Raw genomic sequence first — 16,842 nt, forward strand, 5'->3', positions numbered from 1 at the left:
CACCACAATATTTACACACTATAAAAGGACTTTGAATAGGATTAGTGCCAAAAGAATCAAACTTTTTAGTTGGAGCAGCTACTTGTGCGGTTAATGCTGTGATGGCATCAACTTCATGAACTCTAACTACTCTTCTGTGTATGGATTGGTTTGATGGCAATTGCTTGACGCCATCTCTTCTAATAGGTCATACGCATCATCAATAGTCATTCCCATAAGAGCTCTTCTAACAGATACATCAATAGTGTCTTGAACTTGGCTACGCAATCCATTGTAAAACCTTTGCACTTGAAGTCATTTTGAAAGACCATGATGGGGGCAAAGCCTCAGTAGGTCCTTGTATCGATCTCAAGCTTATACAATGACTCACCATTGAACTATATGGAAAAAGTGATATTGTTCTTCATTTTTGTTGTCTTTGCCAAAGGAAACTGTTTTGCAAGGAACTTTTGGGCTAAGTCATTCCATGTTGTGATTGAGCCCGTGGTTGATGAATTTAACCACATCATTGCTCTATCCCTCAACGAGAATGGGAATAATCTCAATCGGATGGCATCATCTATGACCTCGTTATGTTTAAATGTGTCACATATATCCAAGAAATTTGATATGTGAGCATTTGGGTCATCATTTGGAACACCCCTAAATTGGATTGATGTCTAAATCATAGTGATAATGGCTAGCTCATTCTCAAAATTATTTGCTTGAATGGTTGGCTTTCTGATGGTTAATGAATACCTTTAACTAAAGGAATGACATAGTCCCTTAACGAATGATTTTCTTCAACTAGCCTCTCTTGGACTTGCAACTCTCTTGGTTGTTTAGCCATTGTATTGGAAGAAACAGAATCTTGTTGACTTTTTCGTCTCAGTCTAGGAACAACCATGTAGCTTAAGATTCACTTAAATTAAGCCATATTCCATCAACCTTTCAACTTCTTCATATTATATTTACTTATAATTCTTCAACCAAATCCGCTCTTTATGTTTTTTACTAAAATTTGACTTTAACTTCATTTCTAGCTTCATGTATAAGCTGTTAGTATTTCTAAGAGGCACTTTAACGTAGCCATGATACATCAACTAACTTATAACTTCAAATCCAATCTATCATTCAATCCTTCATACTTTTTTCACCATTTGACACTTCCAATCATACAAGTATCAACCTAGCATTGGGCTTTTCCATAGTATTTTAGTTCAACGATGCCACTATTGACAAACACATTCTCATACATCTCATTTGTTTAAGTTAAAGTTCAAACCTTTCAAAGATAGTCTTAGATAACCATAGCTCTATTCTATCTACAAATTTTCATAATTCATATCTCATGCCATGAGAAATCATATTTTTCCATAATCATCTTGTTCGCATGAACCTTAAACTATATGTCAACTAAGAACTAACATTATCATGTTATCATCTTGCCTTAAACAACTTATGACACAGTAGCACATCTTTATAATATCTAAGCTTTAAAGAATCACTACAAGTCTCAATTCTTATGACTTGTGCTAGAACAACTTATAATCACAACATAAGATAACAAATAACATGTTAGTGGCCTTGTCACATGCCAAATCTTCTAACGAGCCATTACAACGTATCAGGCTATTAGTTTTTTAGGACACTGCTCACCAATCTAATCTAGTTATTCCAAATCATCTTTTTTTGTGCAAATTTTCCATATCCAACCTTAGTCTTTACTTACAATACCATGACAATTCCTCATGCTATGATAATCAATGAATAAAGAGACTTACATTATGTCCCCAAAATGAATAGCTACAATCGACCTCAAATTGCAAATTATGATCATCGAGATCCAACTTGAGTACTTTTCCATTAGATTAAAGCATACCATAGAACAATTTCCTCGTCTACTCACCATAAAGCCAACCCATTGCATGTGCATGGCTGGAAATAAAGCTCTATCACGGCACTATGACACTCATACCACTTAATAATCAAGATTGTTAAGTATCTTGTATTACCAGTCTTGACATTTGATACTTAGATTATTTTGACACATTTTGGGGGCTTAAGTGGCTAGACTTTTGAGATTTTAAGTTCAGATTGTAGCATTTTAGGTGTTTTTCTAGTTTAAGTTTGATTCCATGTTGAGTAGTTAATTTAACTTATTTGAGTTTAATTTTATGTTATTTTGTTTCAAATTTCTTTAAGAATAGTTATTGCTAGTTTTTCTTATTGCTTTTGTGAGAAATTTGATTGAAAAAGGCTCATTTAATTAAAATCCATGCAAGTATGGTGGTGGTTTCACATGCATATGTATCAGTATTTTGACCATATCTCTCTATATAGAACTCCAAGTGAAGAGATTCTTGAACTATTAGAACACTAAGAGAAAGGGATACAAATTTTATGTTTACCACTTCACCCAGTTCTGATTGAATCGTAGTCAAAATATCTATCTAAGTTGGAATATTGTAGCAGTATGCATACACTAAACATGATGCGGTATTTGGAGCATATCTTTCACTCCAAAAGTTCAATTGATGTGATTCATGAGCCATTGGAAAGTTAAGAGATGAGACTAAAACTTTTATGTTTACTGTTTTGCCTAGTTCAAACCCAATCAAGGTGAAGCCACTTAAGACAGCATGGCATGAGCACCACAGCATTAGAGAACCAAGGTCACGATGCTGAGAATCTTATCATACAAACACCCAAGAGCATGGCACCACAGCACTGAAGAAATAGCATCATGGTGCTACCAAAGTTTGCCTTGGTATCGCACTGCTACCCCAAGTTTTCAATATAAAAATTTGATGAATTTTTGAAAATTAGGTTACTTAGAGCCTATTTAAAGGACCTCTTTCAAAAATTTGAAAGGTGAGGCAACAAGTAACTATTATGGAGATTAAGAGCCAAGAACAAAGCAAGAAAACAAGAGAATTTGAGAAAGAATTAAGATTGCAAAGCTTCAATAATTAGTTTCTTTCTTTACTTTTGTGTTTTTCTTTTTTTCTTTGACTTGGATTCATGGCTAAATTTCTTTGAATATTGTTTTTACTAGATATTATGAGCTAAACTATTTTTCTAGGATTGTGGTGGATTTCAACATGTAGTTTGAATATTAGCTTCTCTTTTATTTATCATGAATGGGTATAGTTTTTCTTATTTAAATATATTCTTAATGCTTTTGATTACTTGGCCAACTATTAACTAATTTGTGAATCTAATTAAAACTTGACAGAGAGATTCTAGATTGGACTAAAGGTTGAATAGTGTATGTTCACATCATTTATGGGATCTTCTTCGCGATTAGGGTAGACATATGCCAATTGCAATACATAACCAAATTAGAACACTAGCTTAATGAACTGTATTTAATTGATTCCTATAGATATATAGTGACCCAATTAAGTTAGGTATTTGTGCAAACATCTCGATAGAGACTTGTACATAACTTTAGATTCTAGGTTAGTAAAACCACCCATGAATGTAAACAACAAGAGAAACTGGTATTGGATGAAGTGTTGAATGAACCCATAATCATAGGTCTTTAATCTATTCTTTCTCAATATATTTAATTTCTGTTGATTAATTTAGTGTTTATTTTAATTTCATTTTTAATTAGTTTTTCTTTAATTTTCGGATTACTTAAATAAGATTAATTTGTTCTATAATTTTAGTACTTAGTGAAACTTTAGAAACAAATCCTTTTGGGAATGATAATCTAGATTGTCTATATTTCTTATTCGATACATATCCTTGAATGTGCAAATTCGACACCAATTCTAATAAGTCATCAATTAATCCATAATAATATCCTTTAATTGTCTGTTATAATCCTATCCATGAAAGCTGGCTATATTCTTGTAAGGCCTTCACACTCAAAATCCATTCTACCATATCTTGGACATAAGCCATCTAACTCACCATAGATCATATAGGCACATCTGAGTTCTTCATCATCTAGTCAAGCCTTTCAACTTTTTATAAATTCTAAGCAAGTGACTTTCCTCTAGGAGGAGTGCACTCAAATCCTCAAAATCATTAACATAATTCTAATACTCTAAGGTAACATCAAATATTGTGTATCTTTCATATACTAAATCAATCACTAGTTTGCGTTACTCCATGTTTTAATGCCTTAGCCATCTATCCATAATTCTTTATTTCATCACCTAGGTTTGCACCAAACCAGATGATCATCTATAACATCATGAAAATAAATAAGTATCATTATATCTTATTGTTTATGCTCTAGCAAATCTAGTAGTCCTAGGCCACTAGGATTGAGGACACACGACTTTGTCGTTGTCTTATTAAGAGTCTCTTACTCTAACATTGTGATCTAACCATGGCTCAAGATCTAGGTAGCATCCGCACCTAGTCATGATCAAGCATCAACATAGATCTCAATCATAAAGAACATCAATACATCATAATTTCAACTTTTAGAGGCTAAGATGCACATGTTCATTAGCAAAGTATCTGCTCTTGTTGGTCTTAAGGCTCAATCTCACCTACCACGGCCTCTAACTGTGGGCATATGTGGCCTAGTCATAACATCTACAAGAGTCTTCTACTTTACTGCGTCTACCACAGCCTCTATCTATAGACATATGAGGCCTTACCATAGCCTCAGCAAAAGCGTCTTGCTTTAATGCATCTTCCACGACCCTAGCAGTGGGCATCTATATCCTAGCTATAACCTTTGCATGAGTCTTTAGCTCTACCGCATATCAAAAAACCTCTCAAGTTCTAAGTGACCTAATCACATAATATAAGACTCTTTTTTAACAACTCATTTCAATCCTAAACATAGCACTTAAACATAACTTGGGTTGGTAGACACACAAGGAATCATACACAAGTCTCCTATTTTTTATTTATGCTCAACTACACAAAACAGAAACAAGATTCTTACACACAACACCAATGTTCTGTTTCACAAATAAACAAGGTGACCCTAAGACTCTACAACCTAGAGCTTTGATACCAACTTTGTCACATCCTGTTTTATGGTAGGACATTATTGGTGCATGGACCCAAATGGGTATAGCCAACTAGGCCTTAGCAAGCCTCAATACATTCATTCATTAAACATTCATAGTCATGTTCAGAAGCATACACTAATCATCCATGAGAAAACATTGTGAAAACATGCATGCAACCATAAACAACAATACACAGTTATGGAACTTCTCAACATAAGCAGTGTAAGTGTTGGGCCCAAAGAGAGTGCCAAAAGGGGGTGAATAGCACTTTCAGAATAGCATAACAATTCATTCCAAGTTGAGAGCTAATTGAGGGAACTTGATAATGGAAGTTTAATGCTTGTTGGAGGAGTGATTTAAGAGTTAAAAATAAAATGAAATAAAAGAAAGTAGACAAAGCACAATGATTTATAGTGGTTCGGTCCCCTTAACCTACATCCACTACCTTGATCTCCCATTCAAGGATTTTCAAACCAATTCACTAAAATCAGTGGAATTCCTAAGCTTCCCCCAATCTTTTACAATGGCTTTTCACAAGCTCAACCACAACCTTAAACACTGGTTTTTTTTTTGGATCAACCAAAACCCAAAACAAACTTTTCTAAGGTTAAGTTAAAACCTACAACAACCCTTCGGAGTGCCTCATACACTCTATCTAATCAAGAAATGAAGAAAAGATGAAGTACAATTGATCATCTAGCTGATATAAGTTGTTGCAAAGACCTATTTATAACCACCAACCCTAAAAACTCATTTTCAGATTGGCTACATATCATTAATCCACGTTAGAGCACCATTACCTTGCTCTAAGGGTGTTGTAGTGCTCCCAACTTATAAAAATTTTTTGTATGTCTTTTAATCGATGCCATGATGCTCCTCCTTAGGCCTTATGGTTCCAAGTTCTTGGGTCTTTATATGGATGCTATGATGCACCCTTGGGTGCTGCAGCCTTGAGCTCCACAAGGCATCGGAGTTGCCAACTCTTATGCTACCTTGGTGTAGTCTGCTGCAATGTCTCATTTTAAAACACAATTTTCTCCTATCTCGATGCTGTTGTAGGTAAAATGGTAAACATGAAAGCTGTAGGTCTACCTCTTATATTTGCAAAGGTCCAAGCATAACATTTATTGGATCTCTGTAGCTCAAGTCATGACCAAAACACGATAATATGTTCAATAAAAGTCTACACTTGGTCTCCATTGCCTTGTTCACCAACATTCAACTTTTAGCACATGCAAACCTACAATATCAAAGACCAAATCAGCATTGACTTAAATAGAGACTTTCAATATGAATTTGAGTTAAAATTACTAAATTAAAGTATATGAACATGCATTGAACTAATTAACTAAAAACCTAAAAACTATAACAAAATGACTCAAAACATGATGACTTATCTATTTTATCATCCTAAAATGTAGCTAAATAACTCTATATAATAGAGTTATCACTCTTGGTGCTGTGTTGCTGAAAGAATTAAAAGATGCTGTACAGAGCCAAGAGCCCACCATCGCGACGCTAGGTCGAGGTTCTTTCCCCCTGTATAGTCTCTCTTTTTACTCTTTCTCCCAAATTCAAACCCTCAACTTCTCTCTCTCAATTTTCTCTCTTCCAAACTCACAAATCTTCAATACTCAACAAGAAAAACCTAAAAATACTTAAAGTTTTTACTCAAAAATATAAGATTTAAGAAGTTTAACCAAGTTTCTTCTACCAAAAGTGCAGAAATTTTTGAAAATAAGTATCACATTCTTGTTAGAATTTTTGTTCTTATGGAAAGTGGTTATTTTAGGAGATTTTGGTTGATAATTCTTGAAGGGCTTTGCATATTATTGATATTATTAGACTTATGCTTGTAGTTTTGTGAAATTTTGTGGTGGATTGTGAGAATTGGATTAGTTAGCCATTATGAATAGTATAAATTTTCTGCAAATTTAAGGGATTTATGTTGGTTTGGTGATTATTGGTGGTATTCTTGTTGTTAGTTTAGATTTTTGAAAGAATTCAGTAAGTGAAAATTATTAAGGACATATTTGGAGTTAGTTGGGTGATTTGAATTTTGTGGTAAATTGAAGTTGAATTATGGCACCTAAAAGAGCTTGAACTAGTACCAATGGATATGATAGGTCTAAATTTGTGTCAACTATGGCGTTTACACAGTATAATTAATCATTAATTCAAAAATCACCAATACTAGAGAGAGGCTTCAATATACCTAATGTGTGTTATGCAAATATTTTAAGTAGCATTAAAGTGCGACATTGGGAGAATTTTTACACTCTACTTAAGGCTGCAGTGATGCCAGTTGTTCGAGAATTTTATGCTAATGCATATGAGCATGAAACTAGGGTTACATTTTGTAAAGGTAAGAGAGTGCCATTTGATAGCCTCACCATTAATCAAAATATACCAGAGATTGAGAATGATGAATATGCCCAATACGTGGATGGCAATATGAACCTTGATAAGGTCATCACCTTCCTTTACGAACTTGGCACACAATGGAAAATATCCAAGGGGGTCTCGATTTCATTCAAGGTTAGAGCATTGAACAAATTCTTCAAGGTTTAGTACCACTTTGTCATAGCCAATATGCTTTTAGTGAAACATTTGAGTGATGTCACCAAGGATAAAGCAATCTTGCTCTATGCCATGGTCACATGTAAATTCATTAATGTTGGCAAGTTAATTTTTGATAACACTGTTCACATTGCTATTTCAGCTAAGGACAACATGTGGTACCCATTGTTCATCATGGCATTTTGCAAGCAAACGGCAGTGTAATGGTCTAGTGAAGAAGAATTTTTGGACTCAAAAGCACCATTAAATCCTAATAGCATTCATAAACTTTATGAGCACTCCACTGTTGGTGGGAGTTCATCCTCTACACTAAGACCTCCACCATGCTTGACACACCTTACCATACCTCAAAAATTTGAGCATCTTGAATGCAAAGCAATGCACCAAGGAGATTGTGCGAAGGCGATAGAGCAACTATTGCAAGCTTATGCACTACATATGGGGATAGACATGGCCATTTTTCCATTCTTGCTAGAGGATCCCATAACTGATGATAATGATAAGGAAAAGGAAAAATAGTAAAATCAAGTGAGTTTTCTTTCCTTAACTTTTAGTAACATTTAGGACAATGTTAGCTTTAAGTTTACAAGGGAAGTTTAAAATTTCAAACTTTGTCATTTTTATGTTTCCATTGCATGTTATTAGTTTCAATTTGAGTAAGTTGTTTAGTTTTTAAGTTTAGAAAGTTTGTTTTCTCTGAAAATGTTGGCCGTGATGATTTGTTGCACCAATTGCTTTAATTTACTTATCTAATAAAGAAATATAGTTGTCTTATTATCCTTGTGCTCCAAGTAAATGTAAATTTTGTTTGAGTATTATGTTAAACTTGATTGTTAAGTATCATTGTACAATGTGAATGTCCACCATATTGAGCACTTGTTTCTTGCTTTGAATAATTGTGTTTATTTTTAGAATGTTTATGGAAGTATAAATTTTAGAATTAAATCTTGAGTTTTATCATTTTTTTTTCTCTCGAGGTGAAATCCTAGGCTATACTTGGTTAGGGAAATGGCTTAGGCCATTGTTGGACCGATTAAACCTTTCAAGCCACCATGTTATATTTTTATCCTTAGTTACCCTTTCCAAGTCTAAATTTTTTCCATTTCATTGATTAAACACATAATAAATAACCTTAAATATAATATAAATTTTCACTTTAACACCCATCACTCCTAGGTATATAAATCATTTTACAGAGTGTAACGAGCTAGAAATGAAAACAAAGGTAGAAAAGGTGGAAATGGAGAAAAATTCAAAAAGTCATGTAAGATTCACCCCACCACCTAACATTAAAAAGAAGCAAGTTTAAGGTGTTGAATATTAAAAAAAAGATGAAAATAAAAAATAATAAAGTGTTTGATGAATGTGAAGGTTGAAGAAAGGAAAGGGTGATTAGGAGGAATAAAAAATAAATCTCATTATAGGTGCTAGAATGATTATGTGCTTAGGGTGATTTGAGCTACATATTTTCCTAAATCCTACCTTGACCTTAGCCATACATTACAAGCTTGATAAAGCCCTAAGGATCCTTGAATAAGTGTTAGACTACATTAGTGGAGAGAGAAATGAAGAGTAAACATATAAAACTCTTGACTAATTTAAATTTTTGCATAAGCATAAACTTATCACATGACATGATTTTCATTGCATTAAATTGCACACACACATGGGATTCCATTTGAAAGTGAGCTTGCAATTTAGTGAAATGTGAACTTGAATAATATTTATACCTTGCTTGGGTTATTGAGGAAATAAAATGACTTACAAGGAACTAAAAGTAATTATTGGATTGGTGCAACTGATTTATAGTTTAATGTTTTCAATGTTCATATTTCTTTCTTTTTCTTAGAGTTTTGCTCAAGGACTAGCAAAATGTTAAGTTTGGGGATGTGATAACTCTATTTTATAAAGTTATCTTGCACTTTGTTAAGCTTAAAAAGAAAGAAGTCCTTTTGCTTTTTAGTTATTTTTATGTAGTTTTTACATCTTTTTATTAATTAGCTTAATGCATGTTTAAGTATTTTTACTTGAGTTCTTTTAGCTTATTTTCAATATAAAAGTCCTATTTTTATATTTTATTGATTTATTCAGTAGTTATTGAAGGTGTGCAAACATGTGGGGTTCAAATGGCGAAGAACCATGCAAAGATGTTTTAGGAGATTTCTGACCATGCTATAGTAATTTAAGTGTAACTCAAGCTACAGAAGTTCGATCAATGAGATTCTTAGACCGTAGGAAAGTTAAAACAAAAGGCTACAAATTTGATGTTCAGCACTTCACTCAGTTCTGATCGTATCATGGTCAAAATCATGTCAAAATTCAAAGGACTGCAGTAAACCGCACAGCAGTTAGGTCGACAAGGTAACACAGCAGCCTCCGAAGGCTAGTGCTGCCCTTATTCAGCCAAACCTCACCATGGACCAGAGAGGTTGGCACCATGGCACTGACATGTATTGCCTAAAATCTACACTGTGAGACCTTGACCATTATAGACTCGTAGATAGAAATATACGCGCTATCCCTAATTAGGGGTAATTTCGTCATTTTCTCAATAAGCCCATAAAAGTAAGTTTTAAACAATATTATGGCTTAAGTAGGCCTAAAGCATAAATGAATGATGAAAATATGGGTGAAATGACAAGGAAATAAAATTTTTGATGATTTTCATATTCTAGGGGCAAAATGGTAATTTTATCACTCGATGACAAAATGGTAATTTTGTCACTTGAGGACAAAATGAGAATTTTTAGAAAAAGATTTTGATCACATTTGACTCATCGGAGTGTAATTTGAGTTTAAGAGGTGAAAAATTTTAATTCTTACATTTTTTGAGTCCTAGGGGCAAAACGGTAATTTTAGGAGTTTACGAGGGCAAAGTTGGAATTTTAGAATTTTACACCACCTGACACTTGTCATGCCCATGGATTTCAGCCATTAACATTTTACATTGTGGATAAGTGAAACATTTTATGTGGTGGAGAGAGATTGCTTAATGGATAAGTATTACACATGGACCAATAAAAACATGTCATATGTCAAGCTTGGATTATTCTAGAATTTCCTTGCAAAAATCTATTTAAAACTCTCTTAGTCTCATCCATATGGCTAACCAAAGCATGAAGTGAAGAGGAAAGGAAGAACACAAACCCTAGGTGGGAAAATTGAAGAAAAAGTGTGGGATTTCAAGGATTAAGCTAATTTGTGGAGGGGCATTTTAGTAATTTCTAAGGGAGTGGATAAACTTGGGCCATAAATATCCTCTCCTTCTAGCAACTTCTTGGGATTTCCAGCAGCTTCTTCTTCTTATTCTCTTCCCTCTGACGTTTCTTCAATTCCTCCATGGAAGCTTGATGTGAAGCTTTCATAACTTTCTCTCTCGAGTTCTAATTTTCATACCTTGATGCCTTTTTGACTAGAACCCTTGTATTCTTCCACTCTCTCACTTTAAAACCCTTGAAAATGATGAAAATCTTGTTTCCATACTCTCTCACTAGTTAGGTGTTTTAAAGAGAGAAAGAGGAAGCTTTATTAATAGCTTGAGAGCTTTTGGAAAGAAGTTCAAAGTTACAAAGCTATCAAGGTGAGTAGTAAACTGGTATTGGGTTTTAAGTGTTGAGAATGACTAGAGATTTTATTTGTGAATATTTTGTAGTTGAGATTGTTAATTCACTTTGGAGTGATAGGAAAGTGAAAATGGATGGCCATTTAAATGGCAATTGAAAGCTAGCTAAAAGATAGCTTTTAGGGTTTATAGTATGTAAATTGACATTATGGAAATGTTAATTTGATGGTAGGTGCTAACGAAGCCCCATCACCCCAATTGGATCATTAGGGGGATTAAGAGTCGGCTAAAGGCTCAACGAATACCGGTGAGTGGACTTGCATTTTAAACTTGTTTTGGGGAATATGAAAGATTTTATCCAACTTGTCTTAGAAAATGTACCTTGGGAACAAGCTTTTAATAAAATGATTTTATATTGTGAAAATGTGTTATACAATGGTTTATGTGTTATCACAATATGGTATAATGCATGATATGCATTGGATGCTTCTTTGCATATTGATGTGGACCCGGCTATGTGCGAGTGGGAGTGCACATAAGCCGTTGCTGACCTGACTATGTGCGAGTGAGAGTGCACATAAGCCGTTGCTAACCCGACTATGTGCGAGTGGGAGTGCACATAAGCCGTTGCTGACCTAGCTATATGCGAATGGGAGTGCACATAAGCCGTTGCATATGAGATGATGACGATGGGAAGGTGTACATGATGATTGATATATATATATATATATATACATATATGGTATATGGTTGTAAATGTAAATATGTGAGCATTTGATTTGTTGAAATTTGGGAGTTTACATGTGTTACATGTTGCTATTGTTATTTTAGCAAGATGGCTTGTTTTAAAGGAAAATGAGACTTTTTCCTTGATGTTCTGACTCTCGCTACAGTGAGAAACTCTCGGGTTTGAGGACCTTCACCAGACCTGGTTCTCGCTGCAGCGAAAATGAAGTTCGCTGCGAGAAACTTTTTGTCCATTTTGGCTAACTTGTGGGTTTTGCTATATTTTTCGATTCTTTGGTACCATAGTTGAGTACGGATCTTTTAAGTGATTTACTCATGAGGGGTTTACATGAGGGGTTCTACTAAGAACTAGAACCAATTGCAATGTTTTGCAAAAGGAATGCATCATGATTTTGTTAAAAATCCCTTATGGTATGCTTGTTCCCTTCCTTGTTCAGTCACTGGGTTTATACTCACCGTTTTCAACTTCATGTTTTTAGATCACGAGGCAGCTGGTAACTAGGTCAAAGTGTCTTTATATATTCGACCCTTGGTAGGTGTCTCGGCATTCAGTAGCTGTAAATTCATCAGAGTCTCTCCGCTGGAAGTCGAGTATTCTTTTGTTGTGTATAGACAAGCTTAATGTAAATTATTAAGATACATGTTGTCTACAATGTATATACACTTGTTTGGTATGCTAGTATGAGGTGGCAATGTTCAATATTATTTTGATTCTAAGTTATGAAATATGACTTAATAGTTTATGATGGAATGATGAACATGTCAGATTAATAGGCTTGCTTGGGCTTAGTGGACTACGTCCATTGGGCCCATGCGCCGGTCATGGCCCGAAATTTGGGTCGTGACATACACCCTCTAATCTTTTAAATCAGTGGGCTATTTTGAAGGGTTTAAAAACAAGCTTTTGACTTTAAAAAAGGTCTATAGTGCATATCTCATTTTAGGAAAAACATGGCTGAAAACAAAAAAGGAAAAAGGAGAGGAAATCTTGAAGATAAAGCTTGGAAAAGCTGCACCAACTACTTTCTCTCACTAGATTTTGTTTTCTCTCTTTATCTTTCTTTGTAAAAAATGCTTTATTTTTCTGAAATGATGAGTTTTGTTATGAATATGTTGAGGTAGATCTCTTTATCTAGGATTATGGTGGATGCTATTATATAGCTTCGATATTTGAATTGGTTTTTACATACTCTTTATGGAATTATTGATGTTTATTCAAATCCGTATTTATTTTCTCTTTTGTTGCTTAATCACCAACAAGATGAGTTTAGGTTTTTGGATGATGCTTGACAAAGATAGTCTAAATAAACCTATATTTGGATAAAAATATGTTCATTCCATTTAATAAATTGAGTGAGTGATTAGTTAATAATATAGACATACACCTATTAACCATACAGTCAATTTTTAGGACCTAAGCTTAACGAACTTAACTTGAATTAATTCCCTATAGACATATAATGCGTTAAGCAAGTTAGGTAATTATATGATAGCTCAACAGAGAGCCATTTATTCTAGAGGATCCTAAACTAACATTGATCATAAAAGTAGGTAATTAACCAATCTAACATCCAAACGAAGTATTAGCTGAACCCATAATCTTAGGCTTTATTCCATTACTTCTTTATTAAATTTTGGTTGCAATTCTTAGTATAGTTTTAACTATTTAAATTTTATTTTTACTTCAATTCTTAAATCTCAATTGCTTGGATAAAATTGGCTTATTTAAATGTTAGTACTTGGCAACAATTATTAAGCCAACTCCTTATGGGATCGACAACCCTTCTTATCACTGTATTAATTGTTGATGACCACATGCACTTGTGTGAATTTCTTGCTAAATTGCGTAAATCTCTAGAGTAAATATATTGGTAATTTAGCAAGCAACACACTAGTAGCCAAGGTAGTCCACACAAGCCAAACAACCTAGGCAGATAGTAGCCTAGGAAGGCTAAACAACCAAGCAATCAAGTAAGCCAAACATGAGGCTTAACCCATGCACTAGGGTAGAAGTGTCTACGCACCCTTAAGAGAGTCTTGTTTAGTTTGAACTCTTTGTTGGTTGATGTATTTTTGAATTTGAATATAAATTTGATTAGGATTCAAATTTGAATGTTGAAGATAGGATATCCATTCAAATTTGAATCCCATAACCTTATCATGTATTTTAAATCCAAATTGTAGCTAGATAAGGGTGGCTATCAACCTATAAATACCATCTCTCTTAATTTGTAACATACACCAATTTTAAGAATGAAAACTCTCAATTCTCTCAAGCTATGTTTTCTTCCTTTTTCTATTATTTTTATTGTTTTGTAGGTTTCGAGGTTTTGATAACTCTATTATGTAGAGTTATCTTACACATATTTGGAACCTAAAATAGAGCTAAGTCCTTTAGTTTTTAAGTAATTTATAAGTAGTTTTATGCTTTCTTAGTAATAGTTTCAATTATATTATAGCATTTTCATTTAAGCAATTTTAGTTTAATTTTTTGTTTAAAAGCCCTAATTTTAGCCTTTACTTATTTAGTCTTTTATTGATAAGTAGTTTATGAACATGCTATCGTGTTTCAAGTGTAACTCAAGCTAAAGAAGTCTGATCGAGGTGATTTTTGAACTGTTAGAAAGCTAAGAGAAGAAGCTACAACTTTTGTGTTCATCACTCTACCCAGTTCTAATGAGATCATGGTTGAAAATCACTTCAAAAGAAGCAAAACTATAGCAAACTCAACACAATGTATTTGGAGCTGCAACCTCAAATCCTTCCTTGCTGCAACACCAAACTGATCAACAAAGCAAGCAGTCAGGTTAATAAGTTGGCATCGTAGTGCCAAACAAGCATCTAAGATAGAAGGTTTGGGGCTGTAATGCCAACCTTTTGGCATTGCAGCGCCAAAAAAGCATCACCACTAGGGCAAACAAAAGGTTTAGCACCACAGCACCAAAACGAACTTTAAGAAATCCCAACCCTCGGTTTTGTTTTCATCAAGTGGCTATGATTGGGGGTATAAAAGGTATTTTTTAGTTCAAAAAAGGGGGCTTGAGGCAAAGAACTTTTTGTAGGAAAAAAAAAGAAATTTTCTAGAAAAGAGCAAATGAGAGAAGTCAAAGAAGATTAAGTTCAAAAAGCTATAGCAACTCATTTCTCTCACTAGTTTTCTCTTTCTCTCTTTACCATTTATTGTAAAATTGATTTATTTTCTTAGAATACTAAACTTTGTTGTAACTATGATGAGCTAAATATCTTTTTCTAGGATTGTGATTGATCTTTTCATGTAGTTTGGATATTTTAACTCTATTTTACTTATTGTTAATGGGTATTGTGTTGTTTATTTCAAATCTATGCTTATTGCTTCTAATTGCTTGATCAACAATTAGACTGAGTTGGGTCTTTAAATGTAACTTGATAAAAGGAGCTTAGAATAAACCATAGGTTTGAATAGCATGTGCTCATTTCACTTAGAGATTTTGTGTTTTGATTAGTATTTATGATAGAAATATTCCTAAATACCATATGCAGCCAAATTTAGAGCATAAGCTTAGTAAACTTACCTTAATTAATTCACATAGACATATAGATAATTAATTATGCAAGGTATGTTTACACGACATCTCGATAGAGACTTGTAGACAAATTTGGACTCTCGGCTAGCAACAAACCCATTGATATAAGTATGAAGAGAGAGATTGAATTCAAATGAAAGGTTGAGTAATTCCACAATCCTAGGCTTTAATTCATTGATTCTCAAGCAATTTTTAGTATTAATTCCCTAGTTTAGCCTTGTTACTTTTATTTCATTTTTAATTAATTTTCAAATTAGATTTACTTGGATAAGATTAAGGTGCCTAATTTTAGTATTTAGCAAGAATTTAGACACAACTCCTTATGGAGATGATACTTTACTCACTACTATATTACTTATGCAATACGTGCGCTTGCATGTGTGCAAAGTTAGTACTAGGTTTACTTAAGCAAGAATTTTAAAAGTCTTACATAATCTTTACTTAATCGACTTCAAATTCCAAATACTAGGGGGCGTTTTATGTAAGTAAGGAAGATTCTCTGCATTTTAAATAGTTGTAATGTGCTTACAGCGTTTGGTTTGCAAAAAAGACATGGTAAAGTTTTCCCATTGTAACTAATTGCACAATGAAGGGAATATCATTCCCTTATCTTTTTTTCTGTGAAGGTCAAGTTATAACTTTTTTTCCAAATTGTCCTCACCATAGTCCGACCTTCTCTCTTTTTCTTTTTTCCAAAAATGATCTTCATACCAATGGTCATAGCTTTTCCTTCACAATTACAATCAAGGCCAAAATCATCAATCAAATGATCAAAATAATTAAATTCAAAAATCTCATGCCGCTACCATTCCAAAACAACCAAAAATAAGATTTTCTTTTTTTTTAGAGAAATGCATATTTTCCACAGCTCACCGATGGTTAGAATTGGGGTGATGAGCTTGAACTTGTACAAAATAGTAGTTTTATCAAAAACATCAAGGCCCACTATCAAAATACACATCTCATTCTTGGCAAAAAGTCGGCTAAAGAGCTTTGTAAATGTCCCCCCATTTTTGTTTCTCTTTTTCTAGCTAACAGCACTTTGTGGTGTGCTTGGAAGGAGGATTTGATCTTTTTACCTTATAAGGCCATAGCTTACTAAGTTATTTGTACTTTACTAGAGGCAAAACAAAGTAAATCAACAACAAAACAAAAACAAAAAAACTAGCAACAATCGACTTTCAACACCCCTTGGATTTTGTTGTCTTTCTTTTTTTATTTGGTGTTTTCAATTCTTTTCTTATATTTTTATTCAACATTTTAAAAACTGATTTTATATTTTTTATTTTATTCGATTTTTATAAAAGAAATGTAAACTTAAAAATTTATATTAAAAAGAATGTAAGATTCAACTTTATATTTTCATACATATGGGTAAGTTTATAAATTTATATTACATTCCCAGTAAAGTGCTTTTAAACCA

The sequence above is a fragment of the Theobroma cacao genome, chromosome 10 (genome assembly GCF_053813885.1).
Source record: "Theobroma cacao isolate CCN51 chromosome 10, ASM5381388v1, whole genome shotgun sequence".
NCBI classification, from domain to species: Eukaryota; Viridiplantae; Streptophyta; class Magnoliopsida; order Malvales; family Malvaceae; genus Theobroma; species Theobroma cacao.